General features: G+C 36.9%; 1 protein-coding gene across 9 annotated transcripts in view; it reads right to left on the reverse strand.

Annotated features, from left to right (window-relative positions):
* The window catches only part of SWT1 (SWT1 RNA endoribonuclease homolog), a 94,906-nt gene that overhangs the window by 19,774 nt on the left and 55,913 nt on the right, over positions 1-19,219 (reverse strand). Inside the window, exon 17 of one of the 9 annotated variants that reach the window (XR_012033101.1) lies at positions 1,229-1,255. The exons of the other annotated variants lie outside the window; for them this stretch is intronic. The gene's annotated coding sequence lies outside the window, so the exon portion shown is untranslated. The remainder of the gene's footprint in view (positions 1-1,228; positions 1,256-19,219) is intronic. 9 annotated transcript variants of the gene reach the window in all.

Genomic DNA, 19,219 nt, shown 5'->3' on the forward strand with positions numbered 1-19,219 from the left:
CATTTGACAATCCCTTCCCACTTGTTAACTGCTACTTGTAAACAAACAAGTTTACAAGTTACTCCAGTGATGAAACACATGAATTTTAGGTTTCTAAGAAGAAGTCATTTGCTCCACATGTAAAGATCTGGTTATCTGACAAAATATCACCAAATTATATTCTAATGAAGAAAGGCATATTGGTATACCAGCATCACTCACAGATATGTTACTGTTGCAATCAGACAAAAACAATACAAGCTATTTTTTAACCCTAGGATATACATTATAGGATTTGTGATAAAATTTACTATTCTTAAAGACTATTCTGAGGTAAACTGAGTCCCAAATAGACTAGATCATCTTTATTAAAATACATTCAATTTAGGGTTGAATTTAGATTTCATTATGAGTCCCAGGTAGACTAGATCATCTTTACTAAAATATACTCAATTTAGGGTCGAATTTAGATTTCATTTTGTCCTACGAACTCTGAGTTGATGAGAATGGAATTTGGTCTGGTACCAAATAAAAAAAAATTGCCAACTTTCACTAACTAGAAGTACAGCTTGTTGCAAATATACAAAAAAAAATAAATGGAGAAATGGTTTATGGACTTCCATGCCTTTGTAATTCCCCACACAGAAATTCTTGAGAGGTCAGCCTTCTCTATAGCTTTCTCATTTTTTTTCTTACACCAATGTGAAAACAAAAGACTTTTTATAATGAAAGTCCTAAAATTACCCTCCAATGGCAATTTTTAAAATAATAAAGAATTAGCCCTTAAAGGAAATGAAGTACTTTTCAGAAAACGGCTGTTTTTAACTTATAAATACATCCACATTTGACCTTTCAAGAGAAATTCATAATCATTAATAAGTACTTATTAAATGCATACTATCTTTTCAAATGTGTATTATATAAAAGCTATGGAATATAAGAGAAAATTAAAAGACATGAGTGCCTCTCTTCAAGTTGTTTATAATTTAGAAAGTTCACTTTAGAGTTCTGGAATCAGAACTGGGAACAGACATCTGAAATAGTGTTTGATCCTCAGCTTATAGATTATTTATAAACTAAGTCTGATCTGAATTCACTTTGGTTTCTTTTAGAACAGCATCAACAATAACATATAATGTCTTGCTAAAGACTTACTCAGAGTCTGACACTGCTTGACATACATATTACATACCTCATCTCTAATTCTTTTAAGACCACAAATTTAGTTATGTGACCTTGATCAAATTACCTGCTTTTCTGCACCTCCGCTCCTCACCTGTGAAATGAGGAGAGAGTAGTATTTACCGTATAAGGTTATTATATGAACTACATAAAATATCTAAGATGCACATGTCAATAAACCTTAGCTGTTATGAAACCAGTTTTCAGATACAGAAACCAAGGGCCAGAGTTATAAAACACTTGCCTAAGATTACACAGAGTGGTGGTAGGTATCTAAATCTCTATTGGTTTAACTCTGGAGCCCATGCTTTTTCCACTAATAAAACGGATAACCACTATCATTCGTGCCTCTAAATGATTTTACAAAATCAAATGGAATAAAGTTCTTTTAAAATAATTGAAGATTTTCAGGAGCGCCTGAGTGGCTCAGTTGGTTAAGCATCTGCCTTCAGCTCAGGTCATGATCTCAGCATCCTGGGATGGAGCCCAGTATCAGGATCCCTGCTCAGTAGGGAATCTGCTTCTCCCTCTGCCCACCCCCATGGGTGCGTACTGTCTCTCAAATAAATGGATAAAACTTTTAAAAAAGTAAATAAAATAGTTAAAGAATGTTAAAGGTAACCAAAGAAACTCTTTAATTTGCTTTTACCAAATGCTTCTGGTAAACTGTTTGTGTCTGTTCAAACACTCAATCTTTGTAGTTGTTATAGCTTTCTCAAAGCCACAGAGGAAGTCAGTAGCAGAGCCAACACTCACTAGACCTCCTGATACTTAACCACAGAAGTACTTTTGAGTTTTCTTTTTTATCTGAGCAATTAGCATTAAGTAAAAAACATGTTAATCTGAATTACACAATTTCCATCTTGCCCAATATCTATAGTTCTCTTTAAGAAAAAAGAAAGACTATCCACTCAATTTTTTTGAAGGGGATAGGGAGGGGCAGAGGGAGAGAGATAGAGTGTCAATCCTAAGCAGGCTCCATGCCCAGCAAGGAGCCTGACTCGGGGCTCAATCTCACAACCCTGAGATCATGACCTGATCTGAAATCAAAAGTGGGATGCTGGGGATCCCTGGGTGGCGCAGCTGTTTAGCGCCTGCCTTTGGCCCAGGGCGCGATCCTGGAGACCCGGGATCGAATCCCACATCGGGCTCCCGGTGCATGGAGCCTGCTTCTCCCTCTGCCTGTGTCTCTGCCTCTCTCTCTCTTGTGTGACTATCATAAATAAATAAAAAAATTTAAAAAAAAAAAGTGGGATGCTTAACCAACTAAGCTACCCAGGTACCCCAACCACTCAAATTTTTTAAAAAGATAAAAGTTAATAGAATAATCTGACTAAAATTAAAAATCTAACAATGCACTAAAAATGAACTAATTTTTAAATTAGAATTTTAAAAATTCAAAGATTTTCTCCTATTTAGGAAAAATAAAGCAATAGACTAAGGATCAGGAAAAGATGTCTAGAATATTCAAGTTTAATATTTAATTCTAGAAATTCAAAAGAAGAAAGTATATTCTTGGATATTTATAAATTATAACTTCTATTCCACAGAACTGAACATATTATGTTTCCTGCTGGCAAGACAGTTTTAAATTAATATAATATTTAAAATAGTTTTTGAGAGTGTGAAAAAAAATCAATAAATTTAAAAAGTAATTACATGGCTCATTTTACTTAGTATAATGTCCTCAAGGTTCATCCATGCTATAGCATATGTCAGAATTTCCTTCCTTTTTAAGGCTGAATAATATTCCACTGTATGTATTACACTATAATGCCTATCTCTTCAACTATTGATGAACACTTGGGTTGTTTTCATGTTTTACGTATTATGAATAGTGCTGCTATAAACATGGGTATAGAAATATGTCTTTGAGATCCTGTTTTCAACTCTTTTGTGTATAAACTTAGAGTAGTCAAAATCATAGACATTAAAATGGTGGCTGTCAGAGACTGGGGGATTGGGAAATGAGTTAATGGGAATACACTTTCAATTATAGAGATGGATGAAAGTTATAGAGTTGAAAGTTACGGAGATGATGGTGTAATGGCTGTATATTTAATACCACATTAATTCACTTTTTAAGTACACTTAGAACTGGTAAAGATGGTAAATTTTATGGTGTGTTTTACCACAATAAAATATTAGATTAAAAAAGTAATTACATGAATGAAAATGTTTACAGAATTATTTGAGAAACTCATTTTATATTCTCTAAAGCTAAGAACTGACTCAAAGGTTAATTATTATTATGAGCTGCTTGTTACATCATTATTGGAGAGAATATAATTTATTCAGCATCTGACCAGTGCCATGGACTGAACAAATGCTATCTCTAATCTCTGCAATCTAATAAAGCAACTGTTACAAACTCCCATTTTCTAGATCAAGAAACAGATACAAAAAGGTTAGCCTATCTTGGTGACAGAGTTAGTAAATGGATGAAACTAGTATTCAACTTCCTGTCATTCTGATTCCTGAAGATCTGCTCTTATTTTAATACAGTGATGCACCTGGACAATACTGGATTTTGCTGATGATAATTTAAATTATATCACTGATAAACTGGGTGCAAATGTATCCAATCAACAATGAGGAAACACTCTCCAGGAAAAAAATCTTAGATCTTAGAGTATCATCTTAAATTTTTTTGGTCACTTACTACAAGTAAAATTAAAATCAGGGCAGCCTGGGTGGCTCAGCGGTTTAGTGCTGCCTTCACCCTGGGGCGTGATCCTAGAGACCCAGGATAGAGTCCCACATCAGGCTCCTGGCATGGAGCCTGCTTTTCCCTCTGCCTGTGTCTCTGCCTCTCTCTCTGTGTCTCTCATGAGTAAATAAATAAAATCTTTAAAAAAAAAAAAAAGTTTTCTATAGGTAATTTGGTGAAATCAGCTATGCAAATGAAAGATATTCATCAGCTCTAAATTTTGAAAGAACACCATATGTAATTAAAACTGGATGGGCAGCCCGGGTGGCTCAGCAGTTTAGCACTGCCTTCAGCCCAGGGTATGATCCTGGAGACCCGGGATCGAGTCCCACATCTGGCTCCCTGCATGGAGCCTGCTTCTCCCTCTGCCTGTCTCTGCCTTTCTCTGTGTCTCTCATGAATAAAAAAAATAAAATATTAAAAAAATAAATAAAATAAAACTGGTAAGAAGAAAATTAAACAATTTAAATAAATTAGACAAATTTTATGTTTCTGTTTTCTTTTCAGGGACAAAAAACTTTGCAAGCTGACTATACAAATTAGATAGAAGTATTAAATACAGGAACTTTTGAGTTGTTTGGCCAAAATAAATACTTAAAATTGATCTACTCAGAATACTGGAAATCTTTTTTTTCTAAAGCTGGTGATAGGACCAGGAGAGTTTATAGGTAGTTTTAATGACTACATTTGTAATTATAAAAATAATTCTATAGAAGGAAAATATAATTCCAATAGTTAAAGGAACAGATTATATGATTTACAGATGTGTTAGAGATATACGTACATACAATGAAAATATTCTTTTTTTTTTTAATTTTTATTTATTTATGATAGTTACAGAGAGAGAGAGAGGCAGAGACACAGGCAGAGGGAGAAGCAGGCTCCATGTACCGGGAGCCCGATGTGGGATTCGATCCTGGGTCTCCAGGATCGCGCCCTGGGCCAAAGGCAGGTGCCAAACCGCTGCGCCACCCAGGGATCCCCAATGAAAATATTCTGGCAAATATTACAGCTTTCTGTTAATTTTGTAAGAAAGTTACAATACTATATACTCTACTTTTCACTCAGCCTTTTATCTGGGTCATTAGCCTTCAGTGTATTTTCTACATTGGCATGTAAGCATCATAATATAATGGTTATAATCTCAGTCTCTTTGGAGTCAGCCTGGGAAGTAAAAGAGCAATGATTTAAACCCAGAAAAGATGGTTCCAGTGTCCATGTTTCTACCCAAGATGCCTCTAGGAGGTATATGCAACACATAAGATGAATATTTATCCTAAGATATGGTTTGCAAATATACAGCAGATAAAACCTTAGTGAGCATCCAGTGCTAATCAAAGTCATCAAGATATCTCCTTAGGAAAATGTAATGAAAGCAATGTAAACAACACTGATGTCTGTCCAGTTGTGTTTCAAAATTTTGAGATAACTATCAGAAGTGACATAGTCAACAAAAAGTAGAGTAGTCTGTATAGAACTTTGGAAAAGGGATTAAAGGAAAAGAATTTCACTACATAGGGGCACAGCTGACCGTGGCAGATGAAGCTGTAGAAAAGAAAAGAGATTACTTTAGCTTGAAGCCCGCAACCCCCTACCCCGAGTCAGCAAGAAAACTTGGTGATAATTTAGTTTTCAATGTGAATTTTCCACTAAGAGTCATCCAGTTTATAAATATTTCAGTTGTTACTGATTTCAATGTAAATAAATAAATGGGTATTCTGATATATCAGCTCACTTTGTTCTCAATTTGATTACTGTGAGTCAGAGAACGTTTCAGTAAACTGATAAAATTCCTAACCTTGCACATTTGGGGCTCAAACTCTGTACCCCTGTAACTATGTAATCATGGCATTAGGATTCAGGTAGCCAGGTTCTTTCCAATCGTTTATTTCTGCACTTATCACATGTTAACTCTTGTGTGGGGTGGGGATATATTAAAAATTGAAAGGGCTGCTACCCTTAAATAGCTTACTATCTAGTCTCTTTAAATTGAGCAGTACAAAGTATAAACTAGAGAGAATCTACAGTGGTTAATGTTGGTTATCCTTGAAGAGGAGAATAAAACAGCTGAGGTAAAACAGACGAGAAAAAGAATTTTCACTCACTATGTATCCTTTTTTGCCTTTTGAGTTATTTTTAAGCAATGTGAAGGTATTCTGTATTTTTAAATGATTAATTACAATTGGGGAAAGAAAGAATTGGTGAAAATAAAATCTGAGGAAATCATTCAGAAGGAAATTATTCAGGCACAGAGGGATGAAAGAGATGAAAAAAAAAAACAACACAAAAAAGGAGCTAAGAGATATGGCTGAGAGAATGAGGACAGGCAGGAATAGAAATTCCTAAGAGAAGAAGGAGAATGAGGAACAGGCAAGCATGGAAGAGAATGAATGAGAATTTGTAGAATGGAAGACTTGAGTCTTTAGACTGAAGAAAGTATACCATATCTCAAGAAAGACCAAAACAAAATCCATACCTAGACGTATAGTGATAAAAATTACCAAACATAAGTTATAGAGGAATATCCTGAAAGCATTCAGAGAAAAAAGAAAACAGATGACCTACGAAGAAAAAGCAATATGCTGACAGCTGACTTCCATCTCCAAGAGGATAGAATAAAATTACACCTTTCAAAGTGCTCAGGGAAAATAGCTGTCAGCCTAGAATCTGCACTCAGCTAAGTACCAATTAAGAATTAAAGCCAAACAACACTGTGAGTCAGAAGGTGAGCATTTACCACTATTAGATCTTTGTGAAAGAATGACTCAAAAATTTGCTTCATTAAATAGGAAACTGAATCCTAAAAGAAAGAGTAGGATCTAGGAAGAAATGAAAGTTCCAAACACCTAATAAATAATGATGGGGATGAAAACATGGGCTATTTCGTGTAATAATAAATACTCTGGGGAATGGTTTAAAACAATGTGAAGCTAATATGTTAGAGAATAAGGACAAGGAAGACGAGAGGAGGGAGATCAGAATTTAAGTGTTCTTAAGATCCTTTTACTCAGGATCTGAATAATCCTGATTGTTTTAGAGGGCGGGGAGGGACAGACGGACAGAGGGAGTGGGAGAGAGAGAATCCCAAGGGGGATCCATGCTCAGCATGAGCCCAATGCAGGGCTCAATCTTATTACCCTGAGATCATGACCTGAGCCAAAATCAGGAGTCAGATGCTTAATGACTGAGTGAGCCACCCAGGCGCCCCAATCCTGGTATTTTAGACTTTATAAATCAAATAGGCATTTATTAGTTTAAAGGTAATAATATAAAATAGAAATAATACGTGCAACTTCCCAACGAGTAGTGGGATAAAAGGAGGATTAGAAAAAACTAATATTACACCTTGTTCAATCCAATAAAAAGCAAGCAAGGACAAACAAAGGTATGACAAATACAAAAGGTAAGTGACAGTGTGCAGCCCCACATAGGTGCACTTCAGGAGGCCCTTACTATGGAACCACCGAAAGATCTTTAAAGGAATTTTAGGGGATCCCTGGGTGGCTCAGCGGTTTAGCACCTGCCTTTGGCCCAGGGCGTGATCCTGGAGTCCCGGGATCGAGTCCCACATCAGACTCCCAGCATGGAGCCTGCTTCTCCCTCCTCCTGTGTCTCTGCCTCTCTCTCTCTCTCTCTCTCTATCATAAATAAATAAATAAATAAATAAATAAATAAATAAATAAATAAATAAATAAATAAATAAATAAATCTTTAAAAAAAAAATAAAGGAATTTTAGTAGCTGAATTTGTAAATATTTGGGGAACATAGTTTTTGTTTAATAAGATGAACATAAGCCAAGATTTTAGTTCAATGATGAGCAAGAAGTTTCCCTTCATCCAAAATATCCATTTGTATAGTACTTTCAGAAAGGCTTTTTGTTGTCGTCGTCTTCTTCCTGGTCGTCATTGTTTTAGGTCCTTCTTCTGCGGGTTTCTGTCTGCAACCTCAATGAGTAAGCACATCTGTGCCTTCTTACAGTTTCTGTAAGAATTTTTTATCCTTAAGGACCTCAAGATTTGCAAATGTAGGGTGGTATTTTTGGATTAATAAAACTATCTTAAACTTAAAAAATAAATAAGTCTAGGGTGCCTGGGTGGCTCAGTTGTTAATCGTCTGGATCAGGCACAGGTTAGGATCTCAAGGTCCTGGGATCTAGCCCCCCACCCCATCAGACTCCCTGTGGGGGGGCCTTCTCCCTCTCCCTGCTGCTCCCCCTGCTTGTGCTGTCAAATATATATATATTTTAAAAAGAAGTCCAAATATACCAGTAATACTTATGGAAAGAGATTTTATCAATCAAAACAAGTCTAGCTTTATATCATGTAAAAAAATTAAAGAGGGTGTGAGGCGGGGTAACTGGGTGATGGGCATTAAGGAGGACACTTGAAGTAATGAGCATTGGGTGTTATATGCAACTAATAAATCACTGAACTCTTCCCCTAAAACTAATAAAATACAATATATGTTAACTAACTCGAATTTAAATAAATATTTTAAAAATTAAAGAAATAATGACCTAGAATGGTTGGAGATAGAAGGAAAATACTAGCAAAAAAATATATATATAGAAAGCTGGTCTGGCAGTATTAACAAATGACAAAATAAACTTGAAAGGAAAAATAATTAGCAGTAAAGAGCACCAATACACCAGGAAGATACACCATAACCTCACAATATAGAAAGCAAAAGCTGACAGCATTACAGTAAGAAATTGAAAAGCTCACAGTTACAGTTGGAAATTTTAACAAAAATCACAGAACTGCTCAAAAAAACCGGTAACCATATACCAATATGAACATACAATGAACAAATTTGAGCTAATGGACACAGAGAATCCTGGTACCTTAAGAAACTGAGGATGAAAACAGGAGTCAGGGGCACTAGTTTAAATGATGAGCTCAGTTTTAGACATTTAGAGTAGGAGTGGAAAGCTCATGATTGAACCAAGGACAGAGTAAGACGAAAGAATGTTCATAAAGGGGTTGGGAGTAGATGTGATCACCAAAGCAGAGCATATACAGAGGGGAGAGGAGGTGGTGACAGTATCAATAGTGAGTCCAGGAAATGTTACAAAAACAGAGGGTGTATCTAAACTTCCTAAAGCAATAACCAAATTTATCAGGAGGTTAGAACTGTAAGTATTATTCAATATTTACCTTTAATAGGTCTAGCAGGAAAATGTGGTTTAAAGATGAAAACAATAATTACTGAAAAACCTTTTGCTCAGAAAGACCCAAGGTGACTTGGAGAATTTTTCAGACAAAAGCCTTTTAAGCATCCTAAGAGTGTGCCTCACAAATTGTTAAACAGCAGGACTTCCAAAAATATTAAGGGCATTGCCCTCAAGTAGCTTCACGGAGAACCCAAGGTAGAGTTTGGGTTAAATGCAAGGGTTTATTAAAAAAAAAAAAAAATTGCGGTTGTCATTTTTGCCTAATGAAGTGAATCCCGGTAAGATTCTCAGAAAACGGTTTTTCAGAGGATTGTTCTAGTAGAAGTATCACTACGACTAAATGGGCTAGAGATATTACAAAATGAAAAGACGTTTTGGACTCTCCTACCTTTTATGAACCGGAGACAGGTTGAAAGGGCTCATCTGCAGCTTACTTATGTTAAAAGTTCAGAGGCCAAAACCAAGAGCCCAGAGAACAAAGTCAAGAGCAGCTGTAAATAATTTGCAGGCAGCAGGACTGAGCCCTAATGAAGAAAGTGGCAATATGTGCATAGCTGGATTTTAAAATTGCTAGGAATTCTGCGTGCCTCTTGTTCTCCCCCCATTTTGAATGTGAAGGTTTATAGCACTTATCCTATGCCTGTCTTGATAGTGTATGTTGGGAGATAAGGGCAACTAACTTGTCTCTTTAATTCACAGTCAAGATAGAGAGGAATGGTACTTAATGTGTCACATGAAAGAAGCCTTGCCTCAACCACCCCAGACCTGATTTAAATGATGAGATCCTAGATATTAAGCTAATGTCATAATGGGAGAAGATGGATGAGTATGTTTTGCTACTAGGTGGGATGTAAACTGTTGTGGCCAGAGGGCAGACTGTGTTCCAAGATGGCCACACAACAGGATCTCTCATTCATGTATTCTTCTAACAATGTAATATAGACATTTCTCCTTCTATCAACAGATAGGGTCTATGTTCCCTTCCCCTGGGCCTAGGTAGGTCTGTGACTACAGGGAAAATGATACTATAGGATTTCTGCAGCAGTGTCATTAAAGGCAATATAGCTTTTACCTGACATTTTTAGACACTCTTGGAAACCAGCCTTCAGCCTGTGAAGAAGCCAAGCTACATGGAGATGCTACACGTTGATGTTCTAGTCAATACCCCGTATCAGCCGTCCTTTGAGATGGCCACAGACACCATCTGACTGCAACTGCACAGATCCCAAGTGAGAACTGCCCAGCTGAATCCAGTCAACCCCCGAACCATTGGAGAAAATAACTGACTGTCAATGTTTTAAGCCAATAAGTTTTGAGATGATTTGTCATGTAGTAGAACATGAGGGGTGAGATAGGGGAAATTAACCATCAACTAAATAAACTGTATACAAGTTCTTTTGCAGTTAATCTTTTGATTGGTTCAGCACAAAGAATTGTGGAACTGCTCATCTTTTTTTTCCTGTTTAGTCATATATCCATTAGCTTTTTAGTGAAGTTTCTCTTGATAAAGTCCTATTTATCTTAGTTGAACTAGGAATATTCTTCATATCTCAGCATGTAGAGAAAAGAGAGATCAGTGGTTCTGTTGGTGATCGACAGGATAGATGGCAGCAGGAACCAATTACCCTAAAGCCCAGGTAAGACACAGACCTGAGGCAGAGTGTAGAAATCCATAAGGAAAGGTGTATACACAATGGTGCCTTTCCATGAGTCATTACATAACAGAAGTATCTAAGTTGAAGAATTGGCTTACCTGACTGGGTGCCTCAGTCAGTTAAGCCTCCAACTCTTGGTTTTGGCTCAGGTTTTGATCTCAGGGTGGTGAGACTGAGACTTGTGTCAGGCTCTGTGCTCAGTGCGGAGTCTGCTTAAGATTCCCTCTCTTCCTTTCCCCCGCCCCTGCTCACACCCCCCCCCTAAAATAAAATACATAAAATCTTTTTAAAAAATGACTTTCAATAGAAAGTTGAAAATGCATGGATATGAAAAGTATGTTGGCTCAAGTTACAATACAATTATATCTCTGCAACTTCTCTGGAAATCTATACATTTATGAAAACAACTAATTCCTGATTAATTGTACTGAAAAGAAGTTGTATTTTCTTTGCTTTGCTTTGAGGACAGATGGCTGCCCTAAGGTTAAATATGTAAAGCAAAAATAACAATCAAAGCTTTATTGAGGGGGCGCCTGGGTGGCTCAGTGGGTTAAGTGCCTGCATTTGGCTCAGGTCATGATCCTGGGAACCTGGCTGGGATTGAGCCCCACATCAGGCTCCCTGCTCAGCTTCTCCCTCTCCCTCTGCCCCTCCTCTGCTTGTGCTCTGTCAAATAAATAAAATCTTAGGAAAAAAAAAAAAGTTTCATTGAATGGAACACACTGAACTAAATGAAGAATGCCTCTTTTACTGCACAGGAAACTACATAGGATCATATCCACTTCTCTAATTGTTTAAAACTATTTCCAAGCAATCTGAAGGACTGTTGACTTTTATTTTTTTTTTTTTCTTTTTGACTGTTGACTTTTAAAAAAACAATCATAGGGATGCCTAGGTGGCTCAGCGGTTTAGCATCTGCCTTCAGCTCAGGGTGTGATCTCGGGATCCAGGATCGAGTCCCACATGGAGCTCCTTGCGGGGAGCCTGGTTCTCCCTCTGCCTGTGTCTCTGCCTCTCTCTCATGAATAAATAAATAAAATCTTAAACAAAACAATCATAGTAATCATCAATTGTGTTCCTACGATACAGAGGCAGCGGGATACAAGATATTTCCAAAGTGCATTAAAAACCCTCTTTTCACACCTCCAGAAATGCCTACACTCTCCCTTTTACTCTTCCAGTCCTTCCAACAGTATTGCTTATGTATATTAAAATTTCTGTTTGAAATACCTAGAGTCATTTCTGTTTTCCTAAGCAATGAGGGAAACAGTACTTGTTACCAGAAGAGTTATTTAGTATCATAATAGAAAAACCATTACCAGAACTTGCTCCCCTTGATTCCTGAATCTTTCATATTCCGACTCTGGGGAAAACAGTATCCGAACCTCACCACTGCTATGATAAATAACATTCTTATAGTCACTCCAGTGTTTTGCAAAGTCACTTCAGTAATGTATGATACAATGAATTCCATGTGGCCATGGCATCACTTTTGCTATTAAATTAGTTTTGTAGTTGTATGGCATATCAAGACAGTGGCCAAGATATCGCTTAAATAAATAGATGAAGTTTCTGGCAGAACCACGACAGTGGACCCAAAAGAAGTATCTATTCCAGGTGAAGACAAATCACTGCCCCTATGTGGCTTATTCGTCTCCCAAGTGAATAGTGCCTTACTGAGTGCTTATTAGCATTTGCCCCTGCTATCAACAGTTTGGGCTCTCAGCACTGGCAGTAGCCAAAGCAGCCTTCAGGAGGGGAAGTCCCACTTTGGAGCTCATCTTACCAAACTGCCATTGTCCCTTTGTCTATCGGCTCACTAAGCAAACACTGTGGTGGCTAGGGAGAGACTGACCTCTACAGGACTGCTGATCTTGTCCATCTGATTACTAAGTCTCCTCTGCATTGGGTAACCCTTCACAAATACCTCATACTGTGTCCCTGTTACAAGATGCCCATCCACCCACTCTTCTCCAGATGTCCCTGTCATCAAACTCCCAATCTTGTTTTTCCCACGTTTTCAAACAAACAAGGAGTTACTGCTTATCAATCAAGGTGGATTGGTCTAACCATTTCTCCACTACAGTGGAATTTTAGGTCGCTGGAATTAGTATTAAACACAGAGCCAGTATCTAGCCAGTATCACTTTTTCTACAACAGTCACCCTAGTAAATGAATACAAATCCTTTTGAAGAAGGCTGATGGGTACATTCTTTATATTATTTTACCCTCCAGTAATGTACCAAAGTACTCACACTTGTTAATCTATTATCAAAAGGGTTTACAATAAAGTCTGCACAAATTACCATCTCTAAATAGAGAAAATATAATTTTGATGATTTTCATAATTCGTCTTAGCTCAACAGTTAAGTTGGGGAAAATACATAGCTACATGCTGTCAAAAAGTAAATTAACTTCATGTTGGCAAAAAGAAAGATTAATTGGAAAATTTACAACTTACAGTTAAATTACTTTATAATTAAGGGTAAGTATATGTTGATTCTAGAAGGTTTACTATGCCTTATTGATAGGAACTGGCACATCAAAATGTTAGATAATTCCAGGGGTTTCTGATATACGATAAATATTTACTGTCTTCTATGTAGAAAACACTGTCCTGAGTTGGACTCAACCTTTTATATTATTGAGAAGTATTCCTGAGGGTATTGATTGCATCACTTCTTAAAACAGGCAGATGGTTGGCCTACTATTGTATTAAAAGATCTTTAGAGGCACAAGAGGGTATTTCTCAAAATCCTTTTTTTTTTTTTAATTTTTTTATTTTATTTATTTATGATAGGCACACAGTGAGAGAGAGAGGCAGAGACATAGGCAGAGGGAGAAGCAGGCTCCATGCACTGGGAGCCCGACGTGGGATTCGATCCCGGGTCTCCAGGATCACGCCCTGGGCCAAAGGCAGGCGCTAAACCGCTGCGCCACCCAGGGATCCCGGTATTTCTCAAAATCCTTAGAGATGGGAGTCTCTAAACCTTCTGTACAACTACTGTGTAAGAAGGACTCAGAACTGATCTGGCTTTACCCCATATTTTTACTCTTTAAGCTAAAAGTACTATAATAGGGGATCCCTGGGTGGCGCATTGGTTTGGCGCCTGCCTTTGGCCCAGGGCGCGATCCTGGAGACCCGGGATCGAATCCCACATCGGGCTCCCGGTGTATGGAGCCTGCTTCTCCCTCTGCCTGTGTCTCTGCCTCTCTCTCTCTCTCTCTGTGACTATCATAAATAAATAAATGCTCTAAAAATTTTTTTTAAAAGTACTATAATAGCCCTTATTCAGCACTGTTAATTTCCACTCCTTCATTTATTTTACTAATGTTCAAACCCCATTGACTTAATTTACCCCATTTGCTTCATTGAAAAATGTAGTTTTAAGTGGTTTTAGCATTTCTTACCTTAGGACTTAAAAAGAAGGGAAATGTAATCAAATATCAGATCAATAAATCATCAGATGGAGGGAAATACAAATCAAAACCACAATGAGATACCACCTCACACAAGTGAGAATGGCGAAAATTAACAAGACAGGAAACAACAAATGTTGGAGAGGATGTGGAGAAAGGGGAACCCTCTTGTACTGTTGGTGGGAATGCAAACTGGTACAGCCACTCTGGGAAACAGTGTGGAAGTTCCTCAAGAACTTAAAAATAGAGCTACCCTATGACCCAGAATTGTACTACTGGGTATTTACCCCAAAGATACTGATGTAGTGAAATGCTGGGACACTTGCACCCCAATGTTTATAGGAGCAATGTCCATAATAGCCAAACTGTGGAAGGAGCCTCAATGTCTTTCAACAGATGAATGGATAAAGAAGATGTGGCATATATGTGTGTGTGTGTGTGTGTGTGTGTATATATATATAAAAATATAAAATAGAATATTACTCAGCCATCAGAAAGGATGAATACCCACCAATTGCTTCGACGTGGATGGAACTGGAGGGTATTATGCTGAGTGAAGTAAGTCAATCGGAGGACAATCATCATATGGTTTCACTCATACGGGGAATATAAGAAATACTGAAAGGGATTATAAGGGAAAGGAGGGAAAATGAGTGGGAAAAATTAGAGGGAGACAAACCATGAGAGCTCCTAACTCTGGGAAAAGAACAAAAGGTTGTGGAAGGGGAGGTGGGCGGGGGGATGGGCTAACCGGGTGATGGGCACTGAGGAGGGCACTTGATGGGATGAGCACTGGGTGTTATACTACATGCTAGCAAATCGAACTTCAGTAAAAAATAAATAAAAATTAAAAACAAAAAATAAATTATCAGATGGAAATAACCAGCTACAAACAAAAGGCAAATTTAAAAGACTGTTGATTTTAAAGATTCTATTTATTTATTCATGAGAGACACACAGAGAGAGAGAGGCAGAGACACAGGCAGAGGGAGAAGCAGGCTCCATGCAGGGAGCCCGATGTGGGACTTGATCCCAGGATTCCAGAATCATGCCCTGAGTCGAAGGCAAATGCTTAAGCTGAGCCATCCAGGCATCCCAAGAATGTTGATTTTAAATAAAATATTTGTTATCTTCAAGAAGTAATCTTTATATTTCATTGCTTAATTCTGCTGTGATCAAGGAGTTTATGATGGAAAATATTTAACTCTCTTACCCTAACCTGGATTTTATTGACTAAAACAAGGTTACACTGACACCTAGAAATGATTTAGGGATGGAAGAAGTAATTGTAGCATCAACCTACTGATATTTAGAATAAATATAAAGGTTCCAATGTCCTATTCTTAAATTACAAATCATGGGAAGCATAGATAAGAGCTTCAGATATGTAAAATAAAATCTAGTTATTCTAAAATTTAAGTCCTGAGCAATCTGTTATCTTCAGTAGCATTAAAATGCCAGATTTAAAAAATTCAGCTAGTGTTGGATAATTCAGTCAGATTAGTATGTGGATGCAACGTATTTTCTCAGCAAATGTAGATTATATATTATGTATAACATTTGATATAAATGTTGAGATCAGTGTTTATCAAACTATAATACAGATACCATAAAAAGCTTTTACTTATAACTGTCTGTGTTTTAATGTTAAGACATTACATATGCCTTATATAACAAATGTCTGCTTCTATTCCCTGAATCTCACTCAATCCCTCCCATTAGATCCCATCTTTCCTTCTACTAACCCTAATTTATAAAGTGGATATAGAGAGACCAGGATAAAGCAATCAAGGATAATATGTGACCCCCCAAGCCATTTGGGCAAATTACTGGGCACTCTATCATCAGTTCTAGACGTAAATCTCTTCCTTCCAGTCATTCTCCTTCCTCCTGATTTTCTTATTCTTTACCCTTTCCTAGCTTGCACTCCTCTCTTCTGTATCACTTTAAAAATTTTTACATTACCTATTCATCTAATGTCATAATGTAGTACTAGTAGTAGTATTCAGCCCTAAAGAAGTTACCCTCCAGGGGCACCTGGGTGCTGGTTAAGCGATGAAGCATCTGCCTTCAGCTCAGGTCATGATCCCAGGACCCTGGGTCAAGCCCCACATCAGGTTCCCTAAGCCTGTCTCCCTCTCCCTCTTCCTGTCACTCCCCCTGCTTGTGTGCACATGCACTCTCTCTCTCAAACAAAATCTTAAAAAAAAAAAAAAAAAAAAAGCTACCCTCCATCAGAAAAGACTATAAGAAACTCATTCAGTACTTTCCCCATCTACTATGTATAGTTGTGATGTGAGTATAGATCTAGATATACAAAAGTACAACAAAGAAAAGTAAGTAAAGTTTCTGCCCCAAAGGTGTTCAAAATCCCAGAGAGCTGATTACCAAATAAAGAAAGTTACGTACAAAATGATGACATGGAGGGTAAAGCAAATAAATTCTTTCATTTTTAATTAATAGGTTGTATTATTTTCTCTTATTCAACATAGCAACGGATACACTCGGCGATGGACAGGACAAGGGGCATGCAAAGAGTCTGATAAAGAGGTGCAGTGATATCTGGAGTTGTGCAAACTCCAGTGGGGAAGAGGAGGTAAAATCCTATCTAAGGGTAGAAAGGACTCAAAGAAAGTAGGTCAGACCTAAGCATGAACAAACCTCTCCACTCTCGATAAGGACAATTTTATCAATGGCTGAACTACTTGCATACTGCAATGAGTTGAGATGCTGAAATGTCACTATTTAATTTAAATTTTTTTTTTTTTTTTTTTGTAATCTACACAGCTCTAACAGGAACTTTTCTTTCAGCAATTAGCTTGATCTATAAAACAGCCTAAACAGTGTTGTCATTGTATCAACTGAAGGATGACCTTTTCTAAACAACCTTTCTAAACAACCTCAAGAGGCTGGCTACCAAAACATACACTATAAAGTTAAATATTTTTGCAAATGCAAGCTCCACCTTCTGTGAAGTGGCTAATCATTAGAAGATCTGAAAAACTGCTGTGACAGGATTCCTTTTCACAGGAATCATGTATGGTTATACCAGTACATGTTTTGCTCTTATGTTAAAATGCCATAAAAATATAATAGGAAAATTCATTTTTAGAGGCTTAATAAGATAAAAAATACAGGAAAATGACACATCAAAAAAAAAATCCCAAACTTCATGACTATTACTGTGCTTTAGAAAAACAGCTCTACAAAGTATTTCAAACCAAAGCCACAGGATTGTAACAGAGGTTATTAAAGTTTTGAAGATTAAAGCATTTGAAGACAATAAAAATCAATCATCTTCCTTTCCTAAATCCAAGCACGAGTCATTTTCATTTTCCAAAATCATATTCTATGATGATGCATGGAGTCCATCCAGAATATGGCCAAGTCCAATGCATCTGTTAGCCCTCAACTAACCTCCATTTAAAGACAACCAAACCAAATGTGACAGAAAGAAAATGTTATCTAACAAGACATACTCTTTCATATAAAAACATTCCCCCCTCTAAAATGTGACAAGTTACTTATAAAGAATAGTAACTCCCTCTCCCATCCCTGCATATGGTTCAAAATATGAAACTAAGAAAACATTCATCATTTCAAACACTTCATCTAAAGCTACCTGAGGCAGAAATCTACAGTTCATTATATTAACACAGAAATATAGTTTTACATGTTAAATCAAGTGTTAAAATGAATATGCACATTTAGGCATGATCTACTTATATTTTTGAATTCAAAATACTACTATTTTTCTGTTTTCTTAAGAAATAATCTCAACCTCATTTTATAAAGCTGAAACACATAACCATGATTATAAAATCTAGGCAGAGTGCAATTTCCTACATTGCCTCTCCACTTTCCACCCTGCTTCCAAGCCAGGCAGACACAAAAACATACTTAAAACATTTTCATTGTTTTGAGTATTAGCTTCTAAGTCAATGCTGCACACATTTACAGTATGCTTCAGCGCTCAATTATATGACCTGTTTATTTAACTTTGCAGAGATGCCAGGTGAAACCCACAGATATTTAACAATGTTTTTTGATTACTATACAAATAGAACTTCTCTTTAAAATTTGCTATATGACTCCTCAATTTTTCACTTCAAATGAAACTTTTATAATCTCTATGTACTAAGCAAAAGGTTTTCATGATCTTGAGAGTAACTTGATCATGTTTACTAAAGTATAAAATGAGACTAAATAGTATAGACTTAAAAAAAACCTTAATGGGTTTTTGTCTACATGGAAAGAGTACTGACTCTGGTTCTCTGGTGTTTAGATAAAGAGGCCATTAACAAAAGTGCTCAGATTACTCCTATATACACAAAAAAAAGAAGAGATGGCAAAGAGAAAAGCAATTTATAAACCAACAGCAAATAAATTAAGGTCACTCTCCCACCCAGAAAGTGTGTAGAAAGTATAAGAATCAGCAATATTTCCACCTCTTTTTCAACTTTTGCAAACTTAGGTATTCTGCTCCCAATTGTGTAACTGTGTGGACAACTGCTCCACCAACATTTTCTACCTTAATTTATCACAATCATGTTTAGAGCATTATTAAAATTGATATACACATTTTTTAACATTTTAAATTTACGATATCAGATTTAAGGGGAACACAAAGACTAATACTTGCAAATATGTTGCAGATTAAAAAGTATTTTCACTTACATAATCTCTTTTATTCTGCTTGAAAAAGGCATCAGGATTCTCATTTCATAAGGAAAGAGACTGGCTTAGAGAGGGTAGGTAACAAGCCTAAAGTCAATCACAAAGGGATAAAATCTGGAACTAGAAGCCCAAACTCTTAGTTTAATAAATACATTTTCAGTCACTTCTTTAATAGAAAGGACTAGGTTAATAGGTCATCTTGTTATTGATTCCCCCATGTAATATCATACATGAATGATCTGCTATGATAAAATAGTTGAGCAATATTCACTGAATATATCTCAAAATCAAATGAAACTACTCCACTTTAACAAGCCTTAGACAGGACACCTGAGTGGCTCAGTGGTTAAGTGGCTGCCTTCAGCCCAGGGGGTGATCCTGGAGACCCAGAATCGAGTCCCACATTGGGCTCCCTGCATGGA

Source organism: Canis lupus, chromosome 6 (genome assembly GCF_048164855.1).
Source record: "Canis lupus baileyi chromosome 6, mCanLup2.hap1, whole genome shotgun sequence".
Classification (NCBI taxonomy): domain Eukaryota; kingdom Metazoa; phylum Chordata; class Mammalia; order Carnivora; family Canidae; genus Canis; species Canis lupus.